Source organism: Mobula hypostoma, chromosome 6 (assembly GCF_963921235.1).
Source record: "Mobula hypostoma chromosome 6, sMobHyp1.1, whole genome shotgun sequence".
Lineage (NCBI taxonomy): Eukaryota > Metazoa > Chordata > Chondrichthyes > Myliobatiformes > Myliobatidae > Mobula > Mobula hypostoma.
Window position 1 is genome coordinate 132,676,768 of NC_086102.1, and position 24,798 is coordinate 132,701,565.

General features: G+C 42.3%; 1 protein-coding gene across 1 annotated transcript in view; it reads right to left on the bottom strand.

Moving 5' to 3' along the window:
* The window catches only part of raph1a (Ras association (RalGDS/AF-6) and pleckstrin homology domains 1a), a 197,605-nt gene extending 176,190 nt beyond the window's left edge, over window positions 1–21,415 (bottom strand). Inside the window, exon 1 of the mRNA XM_063051742.1 lies at window positions 21,294–21,415. The gene's annotated coding sequence lies outside the window, so the exon portion shown is untranslated. The remainder of the gene's footprint in view (window positions 1–21,293) is intronic.
* Window positions 21,416–24,798: the final 3,383 nt, after the last annotated feature.

A 24,798-nucleotide genomic window follows, 5' to 3' on the forward strand; every position in this document is an offset into this window, starting at 1 on the left:
TAAATGCATCTATTTTAATGCTAGGAGCATTGTAAGAAAGGTGGATGAGCTTAGAGCATGGATGATACCTGGAAGTATGATGTTATAGCTATTAGTGAAACACAGCTGCAGGAGGGGTGTGATTGGCAACTAAATATTCCTGGATTTCATTGCTTCAGGTGTGACAGAATCAGAGGGGCAAGAGGGGGAGGTGTTGCATTGCTTGTCAGAGAAAATATTACAGTGGTGCTTTGGCAGGATAGATTAGAGCAGGGGTCCCCAACCTTTCTCGCACTGCGGACTGGTTTTATATTGACAATATTCTTGCGGACCGGCCAACCGGGGAGGCGGGTAGGGTTGCCAATGTACAAGAGTAGCAGTCAAATATGTTGGGTTTACCCCGAGAAAGACTACAATGACCATGAAGCCTTGCGCGGGCACCAGTACGCACGCGTAACTTGCGCATGCGTTTATGTGCCGATTTCTTAAAAATTGCTTTTGCCGATTCTGTTGGTGGCGGCGGCGGGGGGTGGGGTGTTAATCACGACCGGAATATAGGTGATAAGTGGCTAATACACTCAATTTTGTTTCTAAAAGGGTTTATCTAACGAATTTAATATTAAACACACAGCGCATATTTTCCTCGCATGAATATAGCGATAGGACAATTACCAGGGGAGGACAGGGGAGCTTGAAGTGTTGAACGAACTTCCAGTAGAAGTGGTAGAGGCAGGTTCGATATTATCATTTAAAGAAAAATTGGATGGGTATATGGACAGGAAAGGAATGGAAGGTTATGGGCTGAGTGCAGGTCAGTGGGACTAGGTGAGAGTAGCGTTCGGCACGGACTAGAAGGGGCGAGATCACCTGTTTCCATGCCATAATTGGGGTGTACGGGGTGTCAGGGAGGGGTAGCACCTTTGGTGGGGGGAACATGTCGTGTCCTTTTCAGGGCGGTTAGACCACCTTTGGTCCCCACCTGGCACTCAGCTCTCACCTGTGGCTCCCCGTAGCTGTTTGCATGCGACAGCAGCCACACCCCGGGCAACGGCTTCGACAAGCCGGCTAAACCAGGTGAGGGTAGCCGACGGGTCTCAAACCCTCAGTGTGATAGGGAGTTGTCTATCCCAGCACGTGAAGACAGACTCCAGCGGATTGAGCGGACGAGACCAATGGAAGGTCCAACGGTCAAGAAGGAAATCTCTGCAAGCGTCGTGGAACGTGTAGAGCAGGACAAGACACAGAAGACGTCCTGGTCATCCACTGCACCTAGTCCCATCTCCAGCCGTCTAGACTCTGTCTTGCCACTGGATCCAGATGGGAATTGGGAAGACAGAGTGAGGCTGACGCTGCGCAACTCTCCCTCACTTAAATCCAAATCACGCGCTAGTCTCGACACCATCATAATGGTGTCGAGGTCATCGACGTCAACGATGGACGAACAACCACCAACCAATTGTTACATGGTTATATAAGTCACTTATAATAGCATCATAACATTTGAAGTAACGTTTGGATATCAAACACAGCGCATATTTTCCTCATATGAAAATATAAAATCATTGCAACGCACCAGTATCGCTGAATCAGTGGGAGCCCTGAGCTTGTTTCCCTGCAACAAGACGGTCCTATCGAGGGGTGGTGGGAGACAGCGATACTCGAAGGGGGTTCCTTATGTCCAGTCTATTCCACAGTTTAGTTTTCGTTGCATTCATTGCAGAGATACGTTGGAAATGGAAGCAACGTTTTCAGTGCTTTCCTGACTATCTCAGGATATTCGCCCTTGACTTTGATCCAGAATGCCGGCAGAGATGTTATATCAAACATACTTTTCAGCCCACCGTCATTTGCAAGCTCGAGGAGTTGATCTCCTTCCCGCGCTGACGTGGATGACGCGCGGGTAATGCCTCGCGTGCGTTCAAGCTCAACAGTGGGCGTGACAGAGAATGAGGAAAGGTGCAGCTGACTCCTATCGCCAAATCATATCGTTTCCTCGCAGCCCGGTAGCACATGCCTTGCGGCCCGGTGGTTGGGGACCGCTGGATTAGAGGACTCGTCTCGGAAGGCTATTTGGGTGGAATTGAGGAATGGGAAAGGTGTAGTAACGCTTATAGGGGTGTATTATAGACCGCCTAATGGGGAGCGAGAATTGGAGAAGCAATTTTGTGAGGAGATAGCAGATATTTGTAGTAAGCACAAGGTTGTGATTGTGGGAGATTTTAATTTTCCACACATAGACTGGGAAACCCATTCTGTAAAAGGGCTGGATGGTTTGGAGTTTGTAAAATGTGTACAAGATAGTTTTTTGCAGCAATACATAGAGGTACCAACTAGAGAAGGGGCAGTATTGGATCTCCTGTTAGGGAATGACATAGGTCAGGTGACAGTGGTATGTGTTGGGGAGCACTTCGGGTCCAGTGATCGCAATGCCATTAGTTTCAATATAATTATGGAGAATGTTACCTGGGTTTCATCTCCTAAGTTACAGAGAAAGGTCGAACAAGTTGGGTCTTTATTCTTTGGAGTGTAGAAGGTTGAGCAGGGACTTGATAGAGGTACTTAAAATTATGAGGGGGATAGATAGAGTTGACGTGGATAGGCTTTTTCCATTGAGAGTGGGGGAGATTCAAACAAGAGGACATGAGTTGAGAGTTAAAGGGCAAAAGTTTAAGGGTAACATGAGGGGGAACTTCTTTGCTCAGAGAGTGGTAGCTGTGTGGAACGAGCTTCCAGCAGAAGTGGTTGAGGCCAGTTCGATGTTGTCATTTAAAGTTAAATTGAATAACTTTATGGACAGGAAGGAAATGGAGGGTTATGTCTGAGTGCAGGTCGGTGGGACTAGGTGAAAGTAAGAGTTCAGCACGAACTAGAAAGGCCGAGATGGCCTGTTTCCGTGCTGTAATTGTTATATGGTTATATGCTACACATTGAAAACTCAAGTGCATAAACTGCCCAAATTTCAAAAGAATTTAGTTGCTTAAATTATAAAGAGTAGGAATATATTAATAATATATACCGCATTGGCTTCAAAGCTTTCATGCAATAATTTTCTTTTGTTCTCAACAATTCCTTGCCAATTTCACCATACCTGCCACTTCAGCAAGTCACCTAGGCTTTAAATAACACCAACTGTTATCAGCTCATTCTCATAAACCTTGGTCTCTATGACTGAACAAGATGATGGATTGCCTTTAACCACCCCTGACCAGCAAAATCTAAGGAATTAATCAGCAGTTACAATGAAATCAGTGACATCCTGTCTCGTATTTTACAGGAAATTACAAAAGAAGAAATAGCAGTAATATTTGCTTTCGCCGATTTATTTCTGGGATGGAATTATCAAATATAAACAATTTCACAAAGCACTGGCATTACTCATTTTCCTAAATGTTTCATCAACTAAGCCAAAGACAATGAAAAACTGTATTTCACATTAGCCCACAGAGATGGAATTCATTGATCGGTCTGGAAATCTGAAATGCCTTAGTTTTTACTATGGAGCAACATTAACTGAAGTGACAGAAAGGATACCAGTTTTTCAACTTTATTGTTTTCTCAACAACAGATTCATGAACTTCAAGAAATCTATAAGACTGAACATTGGTACTGTACACTAGTCAAGATGGTGCCTGTGTGCAATGCTCCTTCGGTCCACATCTTCCGGATAGATCATGAAACTATATATTTCACTTCTTTCATGACTTTTAAATTTTTTCATCTTGAAAGTGATGCTGGAACTGTTGGAGCCTGTGATTTGCAGTTTTGACATCGTTTGGGTGTTTCAGTGCTCTGCAGTCTCCGAGAGGATTCTGGGAGGCAGAGGCAGCATACGGTAACCTTGTGGTAAGAAGGATGTGAGCCGATGTTTGACTCCATTTTCCCATTTCGCCGACTAAAGAGACGAGGGTGGTTGAAAAGCCAGCTGCCTGCCTTTTTTAAAAAATCATTGGGAGGTGGGAGGGGAAATTGCTCTGCTACGGAGAGGGTTAACTGCCTTTTTATTGCTGGTGAGATCACTCCGCTATTGAGACGGAGTATGCTCCCCAGGTTTTCTGATTTTTGGATATGGACTTGGACTAGAGGCTTCTTTTTCAGTCTTATAGGTTTTTTAAAATAAATATTGTGTTTTATGCCTGATCTTTCTCATTTTTTGTGTGTGGGGGAGGCGTATTGGGGGGGGGGGGGTCAATGTGCCTGTTCCATTTTTGTTCATTTTTTTTGTGCCAGGAGGGATTTGAGGGTTGATGATTGTACAGCTGTTCTTTTCTTTCTTGGCTATCTGGAGGAGAATTTCAGAGTTGTATAACTTGATAATATATGAACCTTTGAACAAGTTGACAAAGTTTAACTTGAAACGTGACTGTTTCTCTCCTTAAGGACTCCGCTCGACTTGCTAGATGCTACTAGCATTTTCTGTTCTTATTTCACATTTCAAGTTTTGTTCAGACTTCCAAACGTTGCAGTTTTTGCTCCAGTACTCTAATTCCTTAACTGGTTCAAAGTCTTGATGTACAAAGTTGTCTGTGTACAACTGACAACCTACCTAACAGAACATTTGTATACAACATTGTCATGTGATCCTCGACTCCATTCTCTCCCCATTGGCTCAGTCCCTTCCCACCAGCATCTGCAACACCTAGCATGCTCTCAATCTCCACAGCAACTTTTAGTTCCCTGGCCCTAACCATCTCATTTTCACCATGGATGTCCAGTTGCTATGCACTTCTATCCCCCATCAAGAAGGCCTTGAAACTCTTCTCTCCTTGACAAAAGACCCAACCGGTATCCCTCCCACCACCACTCTCCTTCATCTGGCGGAAAAGGTCCTCACCTTCAACAATCTCTCCTTCGGCTCCTCCCAGTTTCCCCAAATTCAAGGTCCACATGGGCCCCAGCTATGCCTGCCTTTTAGCTGACTATGTGGAACAGTCTATGTTCCAAACCTTCCCTGGTAATGCTCCCCAACCGTTTCTGCTCTCCATTGACGTCTGGATTCCTGCTGCTTCTTACACCCATGCCGAGCTCATCAATTTCATCAACTTCCTGCCCTTAAATTCACTTGGCCTATTTCTGACACCTCTCTCCCTCCTTTCAATCTCTGGAGACAAATTGTCTTTTGATATCTTCAGGAACCTACCAATTCCTACAGCTATCTTCCCATCCTTTCTCCGGTAAAAACGCTATTACCTTTTCTCAGTTCCTTCATTTCCACCACATCTGTTCCCAGCTTCAGGCTTTCCTTTCCAGGATATCAGACATATCCCTCCTTCTTTACAGAACGAGGTTTCCCTTACTCCACACCATTGATGCTGCCTTCATCCACATCTCCCCCATTTCCTGGACATCCACGCTCGACCCCACTTCCTGAACTTTTTTTAAAATTCCAGTCCTGCTGAAGTTTCGGCCCAAAATGTTGACTGTACTCTTTTCCACAGATGCTCCCTGACCTGCTGAGTTCCTCTAGTATTTTATGTGTGCTGCTCTGAATTTCCAGCATCTGAAGAATCTCGTGTTTATGACTATCATGTGATAGTCATATTCCTATTCATATCAGATCTGTTTTAGTGATGTTGATTGGAAAGTAAAACTATTGGTTGGATATCAGGGATAACTCTCCTGTCCTTCGACAGTGTGCTGAGATCTTTATCAAAGGTAGATAGATAGATAGTAGGAGAAACTTGGCCATTTGGAAGATAGACATTCTGACCATATGCAATTAGTTCTGCATATGTGTGGAGAGAGATTTGTTTTTAAACACATCCAAGTTTAAGAACTGGAACTTAAACCTTCGGTGTTCTCAGACTGTTCATTTAGCTACAGCTAACACTATTGAAATAAGTGCAACACAGTTATGAAATTTATCACTCCTTCTTAATCACTGGAACAGAGTTAGTACGTAGGAACTCAGCTTCTGCAATTGCCGTTCTAAGAACAATTTACCAATGAACTTCAACACTGAAATCTACTGATAAGGAAAAGTACAGTGGATTCCAGTTAATTGGGACACATTGGGACCAGTATATTTTGGCCCAATTAACCGGCTGCCTCATTAGCCAAGGTTTCATGGAAATAGTTTAAAAAGTATAACTACTACTATTTAACTGAATAACAAATTATGTATTTAATTGAAATACAGAACAAATTACAACACTCTCAATACTACTATGGTACTATTAAACTGTATGAATTCCTAATTGTTATTGAAGGAATATATCCAGTGTACCTGTACTCTGCCGCGTTCTTTTGATTGAGTGTAAATGAACAAAATTAGCGCAGGCACCTCGTGTAGATAATGGAATACCTTCATACAATGCTATTGATGATTGCATCCTCCAAATTTTCATTTTCATTGTAACATTCAAGATGATTGCCATTACCTTTAGTTCCTAACTTGTTAAAGTAGTGAAATCATTTGATTTTCAAGATGATTGCCATTACCTGTAGTTCCTAACTTGTTAAAGTAGTGAAATCATTTGATTTTCACTCCCAGCTATTTTGGCATCACCAAGCCTGAATGCTTGAAACCATCATGAGCAAAACAGTTCTGAATTGTCTTGCTGCTTATTTCTCGCCAACTATCAGTGACAAAAATCACTGCTTTTTGAACACATGTGCACGCACCTATGCTACTTTAAAAACTGTTCACTGTAAGCATGCTCTAGTGTCTAACAGCCACACAAGTGCAAGCATCTGATGCGACTTAGAAACTGCTAGGCAAAAACCTCCTGACACCAGTAGAGTGGTATAGTATCTCAAATAAACAAAGGGTACTTTCTTGATTGGTTTATGTTCTCTGAGAGCTGTCTCAAACAAGTGGTTACCCAAATTAACCAATGGCCCAACTGACCAGAATCAACTGTAATTAAGAATCTAGCCAACAATTCTTTTTAACTAAAGCTGATGACCCCCAGATTTGCAGATGACACAAAGGTTGGTGGAGTAGTAGATAGTGTTGAAGGTTACAATGGGACGTTAACAGCATGCAGAGCTGGGCTGTGAAATGGCAGATGGAGTTCAACTTGGAAAAATGTGAAGTGATTCTGGAAGGTTGAATTTGAAGGCAGAATAGAAACATAGAAAATAGGTGCAGGAGTAGGCCATTCGGCCCTTGGAGCCTGCACCGCCATTCAGTATGATCATGGCTGATCATCCAACTCAGAACCCAGTACCTGCCTTCTCTCCATATCCCCGATCCCTTTAGCCACAAGGGCCATATCTAACTCCCTCTTAAATATAGCCAATGAACTGGCCTCAACTGTTTCCTGTGGCAGAGAATTCCACAGATTCACCACTCTCTGTGTGAAGTAGTTTTTCCTAAAAGGTTTCCCCTTTATCCTCAAACTGTGACCCCTCGTTCTGGACTTCCCCAACATCGGGAACAATCTTCCTACATCTAGCCTGTCCAATCCCTTTAGAATTTTATGCATTTCAATAAGATTCCCCCCCCCCACCAATCTTCTAAATTCCAGAGAGTATAAGCCTAGTCGATCCAGTCTTTCATCATATGAAAGTCCTGCCATCCCAGGAATCAATCTGGTGAACCTTCTTTGTACTCCCTCTATGGCAAGAATGTCTTTCCTCAGATTAGGGGACCAAAACTGCACACAATACTCCAGGTGTGGTCTCACCAAGGCCTTGTACAACTGCAGTAGTACCTCACAAAATAATCTGCAGATGCTGGGGTCAAAGCAACACTCACAACGCGTTGGAGGAACTCAGCAGGTCAGGCAGCATCCGTGGAAAGGATCAGTCGATGTTTCGGACCGGAACCCTTCATCAGGACTGTAGAGGGAAGGGGCAGAGGCCCTATAAAGAAGTCTGTGGAAAAGATCAGTCGATCGGGTCATCCATTGCATCCGGTGCTCCCAGTGCGGCCTCCTCTACATTGGTGAAACCCGATGCAGATTCTGTCTGCATCTGTTGTGGCGGACGGAGCGGAGGTGCTCGACAAAGCAGTCCCCCAATCTGCATCGGGTTTCACCGATGTAGAGGAGGCCACACCGGGAACACCGGATGCAATGGATGACCCGATCAACTGATCTTTTCCACGGACTTCTTTATAGGGCCTCTGCCCCTTCCCTCTACAGCCCTGACGAAGGGTTCCGGCCCGAAACATCGACTGATCTTTTCCAAAGATGCTGCCCGACCTGCTGAGTTCCTTCAGTGTGTTGTGAGTGTTGCAGTAGTACCTCCCTGCTCCTATACTCGAATCCTTTTGCTATGAATGCCAGCATACCATTTGCCTTTTTCACCGCCTGCTGTACCTGCATGCCCACTTTCAATGACTGGTGTACAATGACACCCAGGTCTCGTTGCACCTCCCCTTTTCCTCATCGGTCACCATTAAGATAATAATCTGTTTTCCTGTTCTTGCCACCAAAGTGGATAACCTCACATTTATCCACATTAAATTGCATCTGCCATGAATTTGCCCACTCACCTAACCTATCCAAGTCACCCTGCATCCTCTTAGCATCCTCCTCACAGCTAACACTGCCGCCCAGCTTCGTGTCATCCGCAAACTTGGAGATGCTGCATTTAATTCCCTCATCTAAGTCATTAATATATATTGTAAACAACTGGGGTCCCAGCACTGAGCCTTGCGGTACCCCACTAGTCACTGCCTGCCATTCTGAAAAGGTTCCATTTATTCCCACTCTTTGCTTCCTGTCTACCAACCAATTCTCTATCCACTTCAACACCATACCCCCAATACCGTGTGCTTTAATAGAGGATTGAGTTCACAAGCCGTGTTGTACACAGCTCTATAAACCCTGGTTAGACCACACTTGGAAAATTGTGTTCAGTTCTGATCGCCTCATTTTAGGAAGGATGGAGAAGATTTTAGAGAGGGTGCAGATGAGATTTACCCGGATGCTGCCTGGATTAGAGGGCATGTCTTATGGGGATAGCTTGAGTAAGTTAGGGCTTTTCTCTTTGGAGTGAAGGAGGACAAGAGTTGACTAGACAGAGGTGTACAAAATGATAAGAGGCATAGATTGAGTGAATAGCCAGATATATTTCCCAGGGCAGAAATGGCAAATGTGAGGGGGCTTAATTTTAAGGTGATGGAGGAAAGTATAGGGGGCATGTCAGAAGTTAAGTTTTTTTTTAAATAAACAGACTGGTGGGTGCATGGAACTCCCTCCCAGGGCTGGCGGTAAATAAAGGCAGATACATCAAGACACGTTTAAGAAACTCTTAAATAGGCACTCGGAAAATACAAAAAGAGGGCTGTGTAGGAGGGAAGGGCTAGATTGATTTTCAAATAGAATAAAATACAGGCACAACATTGTGTGCCAAAGGACCAAGACTATGCTATAGTGTTCTATATTCTAAATTCAACAAGCATCAGAAGAAGTGTAATTATTAGCACGAGGCTTTGCATGTCTCTTGTGAAATTTGAAGGTAGGCAGTGCATACAATTACTCAATCATGAGAATAATACATACAATTTTTATAAAAGGTAAATAAAATCAATGAGGACATTTTAATAGATCTTTGAAACCAGCAAATGCCTTCCCAATGCCAAACTAATTATTAAGTGAAAATAAGAAAATAAAAGAATAGCTATGGTTCCTCCAGCCTGCTCCACCATTAATCTAAATACAGGCCTCAAAGCCCTTTCCTATAACCCCAACCCCTCCCCCTATTTTCTTATATTCTTAAAAATCTACCATAAGATCATAAGATATAGGTGCAGAATTAGACCATCCCACCTACAGAGTTTTCTCCACCATTCAATTATAATTGATATTTTTCAACCTCATTCTCCTGCCTTCCTATAACCCTTACTCCCCTTACCCATCAAGATCCTATCAATCTTTACCTTAAATACACCCAATGACTGGGTCTCTACAGCCCTCTATGGCAATCAATTCCACGGATACAGCACCATCTAGCTTTAGAAATGCCAGTTTTAAAGGGATGTTCATTTTCTTTTAGACGATGCCTCAGATCTTAGAGTCTTTACAATTTTATAAACAAGGCGGGACAGTGGAAACCTTACTGTTTGAGGACTAACCAATCAGGAGGAATGGACGAGAGTTGAGTATATATACCACCGGACTTGGCGTGCCTTGGCACCATACCCAATGAAGATGATGGTGCTTATCATCGATACATTAGATTAGATACATCAGTTAAAATCAATACCAGTACCCAGTTGGAAGCCCAAGAAGAGGTTATGTGTCATGTACACTGGGAAAGCACCAGATCCTTTTTCAGTTGTTTCTCTATTTACAAAGCTTTGATTTACAAAATTTTCACTGACATTTTTCTGTAAAGCCTTTCTTTCTTAATGAAGGAATGTTTTTACTTAAGAACAATAATCTCCATTCTTTGATGACTGCATATTTAACTGAAGTATAACTATAATGAGCTTTGGTCTCAACACCAATTGCATTCTATTTACTGCTCAACTAAAGCTTCTCTAGCTTTCTAAGTACTGTTATTCAACATAGTAGACAGTGTACAAAATTACGAACTACTAATGTTCAATGCTTCTAAGTTGCATTTAAATCATTATATTCTAAAAACAATTTTACATAAATGAATATTATTTTCCATATGGTCTTGGAGAAACAGCAGCACATCTTGAGAGTCAGATAGAGTGTTAAAAAAAAACCTGGGATTGCAAGCAGGAGGAGGAGAAGATAATATTTTAAGCCAATTCTATGTGATGAATCACCAGTTAGTTTTTTCAAACACTTAAGATCATACACAACAAAATATTAAAACTTACCAAGTGAATTTTTAGTCTTTAACTACTTTCATTGTACTTTTTTTTCCTCAGCTGAGCATTCTGGGCAACACTAAACTAGCTGAGGCAGCATAATTCAAATCATTGTTGAAACGCCTGCTGACAGAAATTATCCAGACTCATAAATAATTTCTCTTTGGTTTGCTCTGGAACTAAACTCTACAAGTCTAGATGAGTGGAATTTCACATTTTAAATCTATGTAGTCCCTCAAACCTGCAATCTTTAATTTCCAACATCCCTACATCAGTCCCCTAACTTTCCATTCCTCCAGTGCCCTTGAATATTTTACTGAGCATCCACAGCCCTCTGAGATGAGATTTCTGAAGATATTTTAAAAATTGTAAAAACCTTACCTCATTACTAAATAACTAATCACATTCAAGTTCTTCACTCTCCAAGTCAAAAGAAATAATATCACATCTCATTCTTCTCAATGTTCATAAGTGCCCTCTCACTCACTCTCTGCCTTAACGGTCATCTAATTAAGATGTCCCAACCTAGAAATAATCTGAGTGATTTGAGACTGCACAAAAGAACTCCTAGGATTGGGGGACTATAATTAGAGGACTGCCTTTTGGACAGAATACAAATTGAAAATAAATAGTTCAGTTTCAAATTGGCAGTCTGTCTCGATCCTAATGGGCTGGAGCCTGAGCAAATTACAATCTATGTTAATAAATGAAAGGACTGAGTGCAACTCACTTATGATTGCTGATAACACAAAACTGATTGGAAAAGTATGCAATTTAGATACCAACAGAGAGAATTTTCAAAGAAACCATTCCCTTTGTGACATGCTGGCCCATTCTTCCATCTTAACCATTCATTCACATTCTTTTGTAACTTTCCCATGCAACTGCAGGACATGCAACATCTTCCTGTTTACATTTGGCCTTTCAGACAGTCCAGGGACCTAAACAGTTGAAACAGAAATTCATTTGCATTTTTCCGAATCTTGTGCACGGCACTCAATAATCATAATGTGGAGAAATCAAATGCAGATTGAGGGACTGCTTTGCAAAGCTTCCTAATGCATAACACTTTAATTCTCCTTCCCACACTCATTCAGATCCATCTTTTTGTGCCCTCTGGCATTCTCCTTACAATGCCTAATGTAAGCTTGAAGAAATCACCTCAAATTTCTACCCAGGCAAGATGGAGCTCTACTGTGAGTTCTACTACTTCAAGTAATTCACTTTCCTGTTCATGTGAGAACTCATCAGCCCATCTGTGATACCAGCTGTTTTTTTCTCTCCACCACCATAGTCTGACCTGCCAAATTTATCCTACATTACAGAATTTCTCAACTTTTTCATTCCTTTGTGTTTTCACTCTCTGTGCCCTCATTTCAGAAATTTTGTATTCTTTTTTCAGATCTGCCCCCATTAAATGATCAAATAGATGATCTCATTTATAACTTATTCCCAAAGCAATTGTGGCCTCACCTAACTTTAGATATGTCCTTTGTTTATTCATCTCCGTCCTCTTTACAACTTAAAATCAGCTTGTTTTCTCATTTGCACCAATTTGATAAAGAATGTTCAATCAAAAATGCTGCTTCTCTTCCCAAAGATATCTGATTTGCTGAGTGTTTCTAGCACAAATTTTATTTCAGATTTGCAATAAATCATTATTGATCTATTTTTTTTTGGTTTAAGCAGTATGATGGCCTTTTAGTGCAAGGGAGTTAAGAGTACTAATGTTAAGCCATTTGTATTCTGTAAATTCCTTGGTCTTCACCCCAAAAGGTTCCTTAAGATTATTATAGCCAGGGGTGGTAATGGGGACAAGCTCCCACTACCTATTAAGTGCTTCCATGGCACCTCAAATAGCCTCTGACAACCAAGTCCAGCTCCTGGCCTTTACGCGTGGCTTAGCTACTAAGCCCAATAAAATAGCTTCTACTAAAAGGAGATGGGGCAAAAGCGGATTACTGGCACCTTAAAGCCAGTTGCTTTGGCAGATGGGGCTTGTCAGCCGTGGTTGGCAGTTCATTTCGAAGGAAAACTCTGATTTCAAAACTCCAGTGCTCTGTGGCTATACCCACTCATGGGGAAGGCTTCAGGAGTAAACACTGAACTAAAGGAAAAATACTTTATACTTTATTGTTGCCAAACAATTGATACTAGAACGTACAATCATCACAGCGATATTTGATTCTGCGCTTCCCACTCCCTGCGTTACAAATACAAAATATTAAAAATAGCAAAAATTAGTAAATATTAAAAATTTAAATTATAAATCATAAATAGAAAATAGAAAAATGGAAAGTAAGGTAGTGCAAAAAAACCGAGAGGCAGGACCGGATATTTGGAGGGTACGGCCCAGATCCGGGTCAGGATCCATTCAGCAGTCTTATCACAGTTGGAAAGAAGCCGTTCCCAAATCTGGCCGTACGAGTCTTCAAGCTCCTGAGCCTTCTCCCGGAGGCCGGAGCTGGAGTCCCTACGGCAATCCCACATTGAGTTCAAAGCTGACTGCCAACTCCTGCGACACTGCTGGTACTAAACTGTATTGGTTTCTGCCGTTCCTTTGGGTTCATCCGATGCATGCAGAGAAGGAGCTTGCTATATGGGCAACAGCTTGCTCTCCATATCGTACGACACAGGCTTGTGTATCTAGACAGCTAGGACACAATATCCATGGTCAACTCTGACTGATGGAGGCCCTCACTCCAAAATGATATTGTCAATAGCTGTACATATTCTTCAGAATAATTCCTGAAGATTAATTGTGCAGAGAGTTGACTAAAATAGGCCCATACTTATTCAGAAGAATTAGATTCTAACACCTTATAAAGTGGTTAAAAAAAAATTGTACACTTCGCTCCTGCTTCAGCCTACCCAATGCTTTATGGAGCTCAAGCTCGATCTGCCCACTCTAATAATTTATAGCTCAGCCATCACATACTTTTCCTTAACTCTCTTATTTACTAATCTTGCTACCTTCAAAGAACATGGAGCTAACAAAATCTCTAAAGTACTAGAACATGGCACTAAAAGTACTTCTGGAACAAATTTTTATCTCATCTCTCCAATCTGGAGAAGAAAGTAGGCTAGGGGATTACAAAGATACAAAAACAATGACAAAGCTAAAGAAACAAGACTGACTGGGATAATGACAAACAAGTTTCTTACTTTCTCCAAGAAATCAATCATTGCAGAGATCCTTAATCATCTTTAATTCCTCCCAGAGATGCAATCCAGCGCCAATCTCATGGCCTATCGGTGGCAGTAATCCACATCCTCCTATACACTTCAAAGACATAACCTAAAGTAGTCACTTCATAGCACTGCAGAAGTACCACTTACACTGCTTCCATGCAACTCTCCACATCCTGATTAGAAAGGCTGGCTCTGTTATAGGAGTCAAACTGGACACACTGGAGGCTGTGGAAGAACAAAGGGTCCTACGGAAGATCCTAACAATTCTGGACAATGTTTCTCACCCTCTGCATCCACCGTGGCTAAACAGAGGAGCACCTTTAGTAATAGACTAAGACAATAGTGCTGCTCCAAAGAACGCTATATGAGGTCATTCTTATCATCAGCCAATAGGCTCGATAACGTGTCAACCTACAGATGGGGAAGCGATGACCCCTCCTGTTAGACTGTTTGTGGTAACTTATTTTTTTACTTCACTACTTCACGACTTCACTTCTAATATTTATATCGGTGCACTTTTAATGCTACTGTGATACTGTAATTTCCTTTGGGATGAATATAGTATCTATCTAACTTGTGGAACTCCCTATTGCGTGATCACTCAAGGTAGAAAAGATGCCTGATACTAAACACCAAATTGTGGCAACAGTAGCATGTAGAGGCCATACAGAATGCATGAAAACATGTGAACATTATCCCAAACCATTCAACCCTTTGGTCAAGCACTGCCTCCCCTATCTACTGCAGAATCTGTGATCCCATATGGATTCTTCCACTAACTTGGATCCCACAGAACTGGCTCAGAAGCAAGTCACCTTCAACTTTGACGGGCTGCCGAAGAGCGACAACCTGATAGTTCGTGAGCATCACCCACAAATGTAGCCATATGATACATAGTGCCAACCAATGTCTGTCACTGACAAAAGACAGTCAAATGTCTCTTGACATTCAATATTTAACCATTGCTAGGTCCCCACTATCAATGTCCTATTAAGACTTTAGCAGTTTTCCAAGTCATAATGTCCTACCCCAAAGCTGGCATAGTTAGCCAGCATATGGGAACTTGCATATTACTTCCAAGCAATAGACTACTCGGTCTTGAAAATATACCAGTGTAGTTTCAGTCTATTTGCTACAATCACTGCCCAAAATCACTACAATTTACCAGCGCATAAAACATTTATAAGACAGTTTGCAAGATAGTGGCATTTACATATGGGTGATAAATCTTGAGATTTGCTCAAATATCTTGCAATATGAACTTTCGGTCACCAATTATATGAAAAAGTAAACCCCAGTCAATGACATCAAAGTTAAAAAAACTTATTCTGGAGCTCTTCAGCCATCACTGCAGAACACCAATAATGATGCCTCAGAAGACACTATCCTTTGTAGTAATGTGGTATTTCAAACTCCTTTAATCCATTCTGAAACATAACAAAATTCATTCTAGTTTATATAAAGGTATAAAATAATACATCATGTTATAAATCTAATATATTACCTATCATTTCCCCAAACACCAATCACCCTTAATAACCAAATGTCGATCAGCACATTGCAAGACCTCATCGTTCACCAATTCTACCTCATCACTTTGTCAGAAGAGGATAAATACAAATACAGTTTGCACTACAAACAAACCAAGATAATCCTTGTGCAAGTTAATACCAAAAATCGGAAAGGCCATTGAGTTGCTCTAGATTTCAAATCTGGCTATACTAAAATGGATTGAGACTGTTTGAGAAAAGACAGTGGGAAATTGCCAGTGGTTTAGAAATAGCACATTTTTTTCATAAATAAGAGTGACTGAATTATCAGTAGCATATACAAGTCAGTGATGACACTAAGGAAAATTTTCTGTTGATTTTTAAAGTCCATATTTTTAGCACATTGGTGAATTCACCTCCAAGAATCTGCAAGAATGTTCTATTAGCCACTCACTCCCATCACAATAAGTTTTTAAAGTCACAGCATGCTCCACCATGCAACGTTAAAAACAGAATATGTCATCAGACTGTTCACATTTTCCCTGCTATTGAGCAAGATCTTAGCTGATCTTTTATTTGGTACCACTTTCCTGCACTAATGACATACATCTTTATATCTAATAATCCATAATCTGTCTTGAAAATATTTGGTAACTGAGTTTTCTAAACTCTACTAGGTAGATAAGTTTTTCTCAGCTCTGTCCTTACATTGAGACTGTGAACCCCAGGGTTCTAAACACCCCCTACCGGAGAAGAAAATTCCACATCTACCCAACTAAACTCTGCAAGAAATCAATTGCACTGTTCCTAGATGTTCCAATTTAAAAAAATCATAATCCACTACTTGATACAGAACTAATTTCCCCACAAAGTTTGAACTGACACTTATGAGGAAATGCTACAATATTCAGAATCCTGACCGCTGAAGTACACGTAACCCTCTACCCTCTCAGGTTCATGGGGAACAGAATCCAGATGAGCTAGCAAATATTTGCTCCATAATCAAATCCACAAAATCAGATTGCCTGATCGTTATCAGAATGTTACTTGCAAATGACCAATTGCATTTCCACAACAGTAATTACACACTATTTTACATTCTATTAAGAACTTTGGAGCAAGCATAGTCAATAATAAGATGCTGTATTAATGCAAGACGTTTCCTCTTTGGCTAAGATATTTTGGGACCAAAGCCACAATTTCACAAATATCTGAACAGCATAGTATGTCCAGGTTTTGGTTACTTACTTTAATCAAGTTGGTTACAGTCAGAAATAAAGGTTTTACATGTTCAGGAACTAACCTTAATGCCATGACTGAAAAAAAAGGATAAATAAAAAATCATAGTTCAAACTTTATTAAAGTATGACAGCACTGGAGTTATACTAATTAGAAAACCAGAGGTCTGGATAATTTCACATTCCAATGTAGCTTTTTATTAAATGCAAAATCTAGAATAAAAAAAATCCAGCACAGACCAGGACCATTGTAAAAACCAATTTGGATCGCTATGGCCTTATGTATATCCGCCTTGTTTACCCAATCTGGACTAAGTGTCTTCAGATGCATTCTCAACTGCCTTCTGAAATGGGAAAGATACCTTTCTCCATTCAAAAGGCACATAAAACATATCAATAGCTCATAGGACAATTATAAGAAAAGCTTTTACCCACATATCCCAATAACACATCATCCAGGTTGAGACATGAACTGCTGAGGGAAAATGCAACAGCCGTCCCCTGTGGGACCAGTTACTACCTCCAGAGGAAGAAAGAAAATGAGGAGTGCAATTTACAAGAGGAAATAAGAGTACAGGCTAAATATAGGAAAAACATTTTCTCAAATACAAAAACTGCTGCTATGCGACCTGAAAAAAAGTAATTTTTCAAATGCAAATCAGAATCTGAAGCTATTAAAGGGAAACTTCTCAAGAGGTTAGACCCATTGAAAGTTAAAGATTAGAAACACAAATAATAAATTCTAAAATCAGAGGCACATTAACTTCGACCCAATGGAAATACTCAAACCAAAATAAAATTTCTATCTGGTCAACTTCTATCTTGTAAATAAATAAAGGGCATTATTAGAGTTAGAATACTACAGCACAGAAAAAGGTTACTCAGCCTATCTAGTCCATACCAACCCAATATTCTGCCTTGTCTCATCCACCAGCACCTGGACAATATCTGTCCAAGCCCCCTCATCCATGTGTCTATCCAAACTTATCTTAAATGTTACAATTCAGAATCAGAATCAGGTTTATTATCACCGGCATGTGTCGTGAAATTCGTTAACTTAGCGGCAGCAGTTCAATGCAATACATAATACAGAAGAGGAAAAAAAAGTAAATCAATTACAGTATATATTTATTGAATAGATTTTTAAAATGTGCAAAAAAACCAGGAATACTGTATATTAAAAAAAGTGAAGTAGTATCCAATGCCCATTCAGGAATCGGATGGCAGAGGGGAAGAAGCTGTTCCTGAATTATTGAGTGTGTGCCATCAGGCTTCTGTACCTCCTACCTGACGGTAACAGAGAGAAAAGTCCTTAATAATGGATGCTGCCTTTCTGAGACACTGCTCCCTGAAGATGTCCTGGGTACTTTGTAGGGTAGTACCCAAGATGAAGCTGACTAGATTTACAACCCTCTGCAGCTTCTTTCAGTCCTGTGCAGTAGCCCCCCTGCCGCCCCCATACCAGACAGCGATGCAGCCTATCAGAATGCTCTCCACAGTACACCTATAGATGGACCCATGTCCACCACTTACACTGGCAGCTTGTTCCACACTCACACCACTCTCAGAGTGAAGAAGTTCCCTCTTGAATATTTCACCTTTCATCCTATTCCTATAGCCTCTAGTTCCAGTCTCACCCATCCTCAGAAGGAAAAAATCCTGCATACATTTACCATATATAATCCCTCATAATTTTGTATACCTCCAAGATTTCACCTCATTCTCCTGCATTCAAGGGAATAAAGTGCTAAATTATTCAACCTTCCTCTGTAACTCAGGTCCTCAAGTCCAAGCAACATCCTTAGAAATTGTCAAGTTTATTAAAATCTTTCCTGTAGATAGGTGAACAGAACTACACACAATACTCTAAGCTTGGCCTCACCAATGCCTTGTACAACTTCAACATAACTTCCCAATTCATGTAGTCCGTGCTCTCATTGCAAAAGCATAGGCGGACCCCATCTACCTGCAACACCAGTTTTAAGGAATTAAGGATTTGTATTCCCAGACACCTCAGTTCCAAAGCACTCATGCCCTATTGTTCACTGTGTAAATCCTACACTGGTTTGTCCTCCCAAAGTGCAACACCTCACACTTGTCTGCATTGAATTCCATCTTCTGTTTTTCAGCCCATCCAGCTGGTCAAGATCACACTGCAATCTTTGATAGTCTTCCTTGCTGTTCACTACACCCCTGCATCATACATTAGCCACAGACCTCCATTCGGAGAGACAACCCCATCGACTACCACTCTTTTGCTACTCCGGTTGAGCCAAAGTTGAATACAGCTGACCACATATTAATAAAATATATAGAATTTCTTTTCCTTATAGATTTAGAATGATATAAATACTACGCTCCCACTGAAGATTTATGATAATACTGGAGGAAAGAAAGTCCACAATCTACTCCTGAATAAAATCCAGTGATTCCAGGTAAAGAGTATTTGTAAACATGACCTCAGGATAGATTGCGATTAGTGCTGCCAGTAACTTGCTAAGCACAAAACAAAACTACATTGACTAGCAATTGAAAAACTGGACCTCAGTTTGAGGCCATCATTTCAAATGAGGGAGAAACAAAATTGACATTGACAATATTAAGAAAATAACTTGAACACAACATCAAACTTATTTTCAAAGTAAACTATGCAACCCAAGCTCAAGCCCAAAACCTGAAGAATAAATTGACAAAAAAAGTTCTATTTAAGCAATCATGATAATGAACACTGCAAATATTAGATCACCCACACCCCCACAAAGCCAAAACAGTTCCAAAACTCTTGGATCTGCAGTTAGCAGAATTGAGCCTCTAGCCTAAGTGCACAGCCAATTGAAGTGTTTCTTGTTCCAAGCAACGACCCGAAGGACCAGATGTAAATTGGAATCACTTTTTCTGGATGTGTAACAGATGTTTGACATTATTGTACTCAATAGATTTGTGACTTGCAGATTGTGACCAAAGACAGTTGCTTCCACGGCTGCCAAAGATACACACACCATGCCATTTCCTACCGCAGTTATTCCAACAATTACGACTGCATTTGGAGTTGTGCAGTTGTCTAATTTAAGAAGCATGTTTGCAGTGACCTCATTCAATCAACTGAGACAAGTTCCTCTGTGGTGTCAGGAAGGCAGAGCTCACTCTGTCATTGGCTTTTAGTGGAAGGGTGTGCGAAAGATGTGCATTAGCACCCCCAAAGAATGATCAATGATATCCAGTGATTCCTGATAAAGAGCATTTGTAAATATCACCTCAACCACCGTTGTCTTTGTGAGTATTCTCTGCCTCTCAGTTCTGGGTGTGTGGGGGGAAATGAAAAGGGCAATATGTTGCCCTTCAATGAAATGACAGAAGAAACTCTTGTATTCCTGCTACTGCCTGTAAGGAGTTTGTACGTTCTCCCTGTGACTGTTTCCTCCCACAGTTGGTAGGTTAATTGTCATTACAAATTGTCCCGTGATTAGGCTAGGGTTAGATCAGGGGTTGATGGGCAACATGGGCTCGAAGAGCCAGAAGGGCCTATTCCACGCATGCTGTATCTCAATAAATAAATAAAATTGTTCCGTGGACAGAAGGAAAACAGCTTCTGCCTGAGTGGAGGGAGGGGTGGGGGAAAAAAAAAGGAAGTCACCTATCTGTGGTCTAGGAAGTGAAGAAATATTTGTCCACGTGAGGGAGACGCGAGCTGGGGAAAAAATCTATCCCTCTGTACCCCAGGGAGTGGAGGTGAGGAATCCCTTGCCTCCCAATGGCCCAGAGGGGTGGGGCTAGACCACCTCTGGCCCTCAGTAATTGGAGGCAGCTCAGTGATGCAAGGATGGGACAATCCTCTGCCCCACAGCAGCCTGTGGGTGAGTAGCAAGGGGAAAAGTAGTATCCCTGTTTTTCAGAGGTGTATGAGGGGAAACTGATCATTAGCAGCCAGAAAACTAGGAGAGGGTGGGAAGAATCACTGTCCCACAAGAGCTCGGAATGGGGGGAAAAGGAGTGAGAAAAGAAGTGAAATATTTCTCATTGCCGGAGGGAAGGGGTGGTGTTGGAGGAAAACAAATCTCTTTTGTGCAGGAAACTAGGAAAGAAGAAATCTGTCCCTCAGTGATTCAGGGAACGGAAGCCTCTCAGCCTGGAAAGAGATAGAACTTAGGCCCCATGCGACTGGAGAGAGTTCGGTGACCGGGGAGGAAGGGGGAAATCTTTGTCCCTCAGTAGCCTGGGGACGGGTGGCGTGGTCTCTGTCTGTCAGTGGTGCGGGATTTAGGACCCTCAACTGGCCCAAGGAGGTGGTGGTGGGGGGATGTAGGGTGGGAGATGAAATATCTGTGGTGTCCGGAGCGGACCGGGGACGGTGAGTCTGTCTCTCGGTGAGCCGGGAGAGAGGCCGCAGTCTCCGTCCCTCAGTGGCCCACGTAGGGAGGGAGAGGTGTCACTACATCGCGGCCGGGGAGAAATATCGGTGTCCGACGGCCGGAGGATCTCCGTCCCACAGCCGCCAAGGGCCGGTAGATCTGTGCCACGGTGACCCAGGGACTGGCTTTTGGGTGGGGTGGGGTGGGGTGGGGTGGGGTGGGATGTGTGGCTTGCCACAGACAGCGCCACATCCCCATTGCCACCCCCCCGTACCACCAAACGGCGGCCACCCTCTTTCCTTCCACTCACCGCCTGCCTGCCTGTCCCCGCCGCCGCCGCCGCGCCTCGCTCTCCCCGGCCCGGCCCGGTCCGGTCTAGTCCGCGCCGCGCCGCGCCGCGCTCCGGCCGAAGTGACTTATTGTGTGGCGGCACTTCCGGTCTGCCACCCCTCCGCCACCGGCGCGCCCCCGCCCGGCCACGCCCCCTCCCCCCTTAAAACGGCAACGCCGCCACGGCGCTGGTTATGGGCGGGTGGGGAGCTGCTCGAAGGAAACGCCTGAGGCGTGATCGCCACACTTCGGATTTACGCACAGGGGTCTGGAGATGCTGGAATGTGGAATGAGACAAAAGCTGCTGGATGAACACGGCGGGTCGCGCAGCAACTCCGGGGCTATCTCATTTCAGATCGAGACACTGCATCAAGATGCCCGAGGGAGCAGTTGGAGCGCAAGAGATTGTTGAGATAGGAAGGGTTGAGGGTATGATATATCTGCGTGACGAATGGTACCTGCAGACGGTGTCAACAAGTACCAGCACGCTGGCGGCGGCGGGAGGAACAGACAGCTCACGACAGGACTAAAAGCCACATTGGAGCAATAGGAAGAAAGCCATTGATTGCTGAAGGTCTTCAGGCAATTGGACGCCAAGAACAAGCAAAGTCCAGTGACAGGGCGGGGAATAGAGCAATTGCCAGATTATAAAATGCCCAACTTGAAAATACAACATCGTCAAATCTCACTGAAACTACATTAATAGGGAACATTCGGTACGTTCACCAAAGCGATAAAACAGTATTTAAAAATTATTTAGGCTTCACTACTCCAAGACACAAGCGTCCATCAGATACTGATAAACATCATTTGAACTTTCATTATCTATTCCAAATGGTTTTGGCAATCAACAGAGAAAAGCTGCAAGAAATTTTAACCTTGTGATTCCGTAGAATGAATGATAACAATATTTAACAATAAACTGCTGGAGTACATAACTGTTAATCAATCATTAACCTAGAACTGATGAAATCCAACAAGCGAATCATTCAAATAGAGAGAGAAAGGAGAATCAGAATCAGGTTTATTATCACTGGCATATGTCGTGAAATTTGTTAACTTAGCAGCAGCAGTTCAATGCAATACATAATATAGATGAAAATAGTTAAAATAAATAAATTACAGTATATGTATATTGAATAGATTAAATTCTACTAAGAATGAAACTGTACCTAACACCACCCATTATAAGCGCTAAGGTCTTTAGTTATCAATGATTCTACATAAGAAATATAGAAGTGAAGTGAAAAAAATCCAATTCTACTTTTACTACTGGGATTCTATTGTGATCATTTCTGTATGTAGACATTTTCACCCAGATTCTTCAAACTGATGTTAATATTCTCATTCCATAGCAGGGATTATGTGGAGATGCCAGGTTTCTTGTAATAGATATCAATGCAACATGTATTCCACATAAATGTGTCTTTAAGCATGTCCTAGGGAGACAGCCGGCACTGTCACAAAGAGAATCTCCACACTGAGACAGGACCATGGAAAATGAAGCAGTTTCACTGGAACTATGAACCCCCCCCACCCCCCACCCTTCAAGGCAGTAACTTACCACCACCTTCTCAAGGGCAATTAGTGATGGGCAATAAATGCTGGCCCTGTGAGTAATCCTCAAAACAAAAGGCCAGCTCTGAGATTAGTGCCACTTTTCTTTCCCCACTGCCCACCTGATAATTCCTCATTTACTCAATTCTATTTTGCGTGGGGTTTTTTTTTTGAAAATCTGCTTCCACCATACTTTCAATCCATCAATTCCACTCTCCTCTCAGTTCAATAAAAATCTCTGTCTATACACAGGCAACAATGAAGGGTTAAATGTAGCCACATTAAATTACAGGAAAAGCCATCAATGGTCCAACACCACAATCTTTATGAACAACTGATGTCCAGTGAGAACAGAAGAAAGCTATATTGCCTCTCCATCACTTGTGCTTGGGGTTGAGGCCTGTTTGTGAATCCCTTCACAAATTAATATAAAGATTAAATTAGCTTTATTTATCACATGTACATCGAAACAGGTGGTGAAGTGCTTCATTTCCATCAACGACCAACACAGTCTGAGGAATTGCTGCCAAGTGTCACCACACTTGCAGCATCAACATAGCATGCCCGCAACTCACTAACCCTGAGTGGTACGTCTTTGGGATGTGGGAGGAAACCGGAGCATCCGGACGAAATAGACATGGCCATGGGGAGAATGTACAAACTCCATGCGGACAGGGGCAGGAATTGAACCTGGGTCATTGGTGCTGTAAAGCAGTACACAAACTGCTATGTTATGGTGCTGCCCCCAACTCCTCTAGTTATTGCATAGTCTTGACACAATGAGACTTCTGTCCAATATCAGAGGGGCTCAAAAACTCTGATGGACAGGCTAAATATACGTATGAATCTTTCAGCACACATGCGGAGGCACTCTGACCACATGTACTCCTGCTCACACCCTCTTCCTTGGATCTGAACCCTCAGATTCCCTCACCTTCCTCTTTCAATCTGCCTTTCCCATCCCCCATTGCATTTTATACCTTCCCCTCTTTACTTGCACTCTTTTCCTCGTCCCTTTTCATTCACCCTCGTGTCTTTCTCTGCTCTCCCAACCCTTCCTTATTCCACCTGATTTTCCACACCCACTTCTCTCTGCCCCTGCTTCCTCCTAATCTCACTTTTGCTTTCCCAATTGCTGTTAGTACCTGCATTTAGATGCTTCTGCATTGTAAAGCTGCAAAGGGATGGCTGGTGAAGCACAAGGTCAAGAAGGAAGCTGAATTAATGTAGAAAATTGCAAGGTTATTCATTTTGAACAGAAGCATAAACAACACTATGTTGCAAATCAGAGAAACCAGTGAATATAGCTGTCCGGAGGGATCTACACTCAGCCCGAGTTGATATCACAGCTGGTCAGTGGTTTATCTCCAGATAACCTCCCCCCCCCCCCGCCACCCCACCACATGCTCTACAGCAGGGGTTCCCAACTTCTTCATGCCATGGACCAATATAATTCAGCAAGGGGTCCATGAACCCCAGGTTGCAAACCCCTGTTCTAGAGCAGTTACCATCAAACCCATGGTGAAAACCAAGAATTGAACTGGCATCAATTTCCCTTAGCATTGGACAGTCCCAAACTTTGCACATGCACTTCATGGACAGTCTGGCTTTTAGATTATTGCTCTTGGTTCTAAACTACAGATTCCGTAAAAAAAAAATCACTTTTACCTACAGGGAGTGAATTCAGAAATCAGGGGTGCAAACTGTTACTGCTGAAAAACAGGAGGAAGTTGGTGACCCACCAGGAATCCAGAGACAAGTCAAGGTCAAAGTAAATTTATTATCGAAGTATGTATATGTCATCATAAACTGCCCTGAGATTAGGCTCCTGAACCAGCATGGATAACTTCACTCGCCTTAACCCACAGACTCACTTTCAAGGACTCTACAACTCAGGTTTTCAGCATTGTTTATCTATCTGCACAATT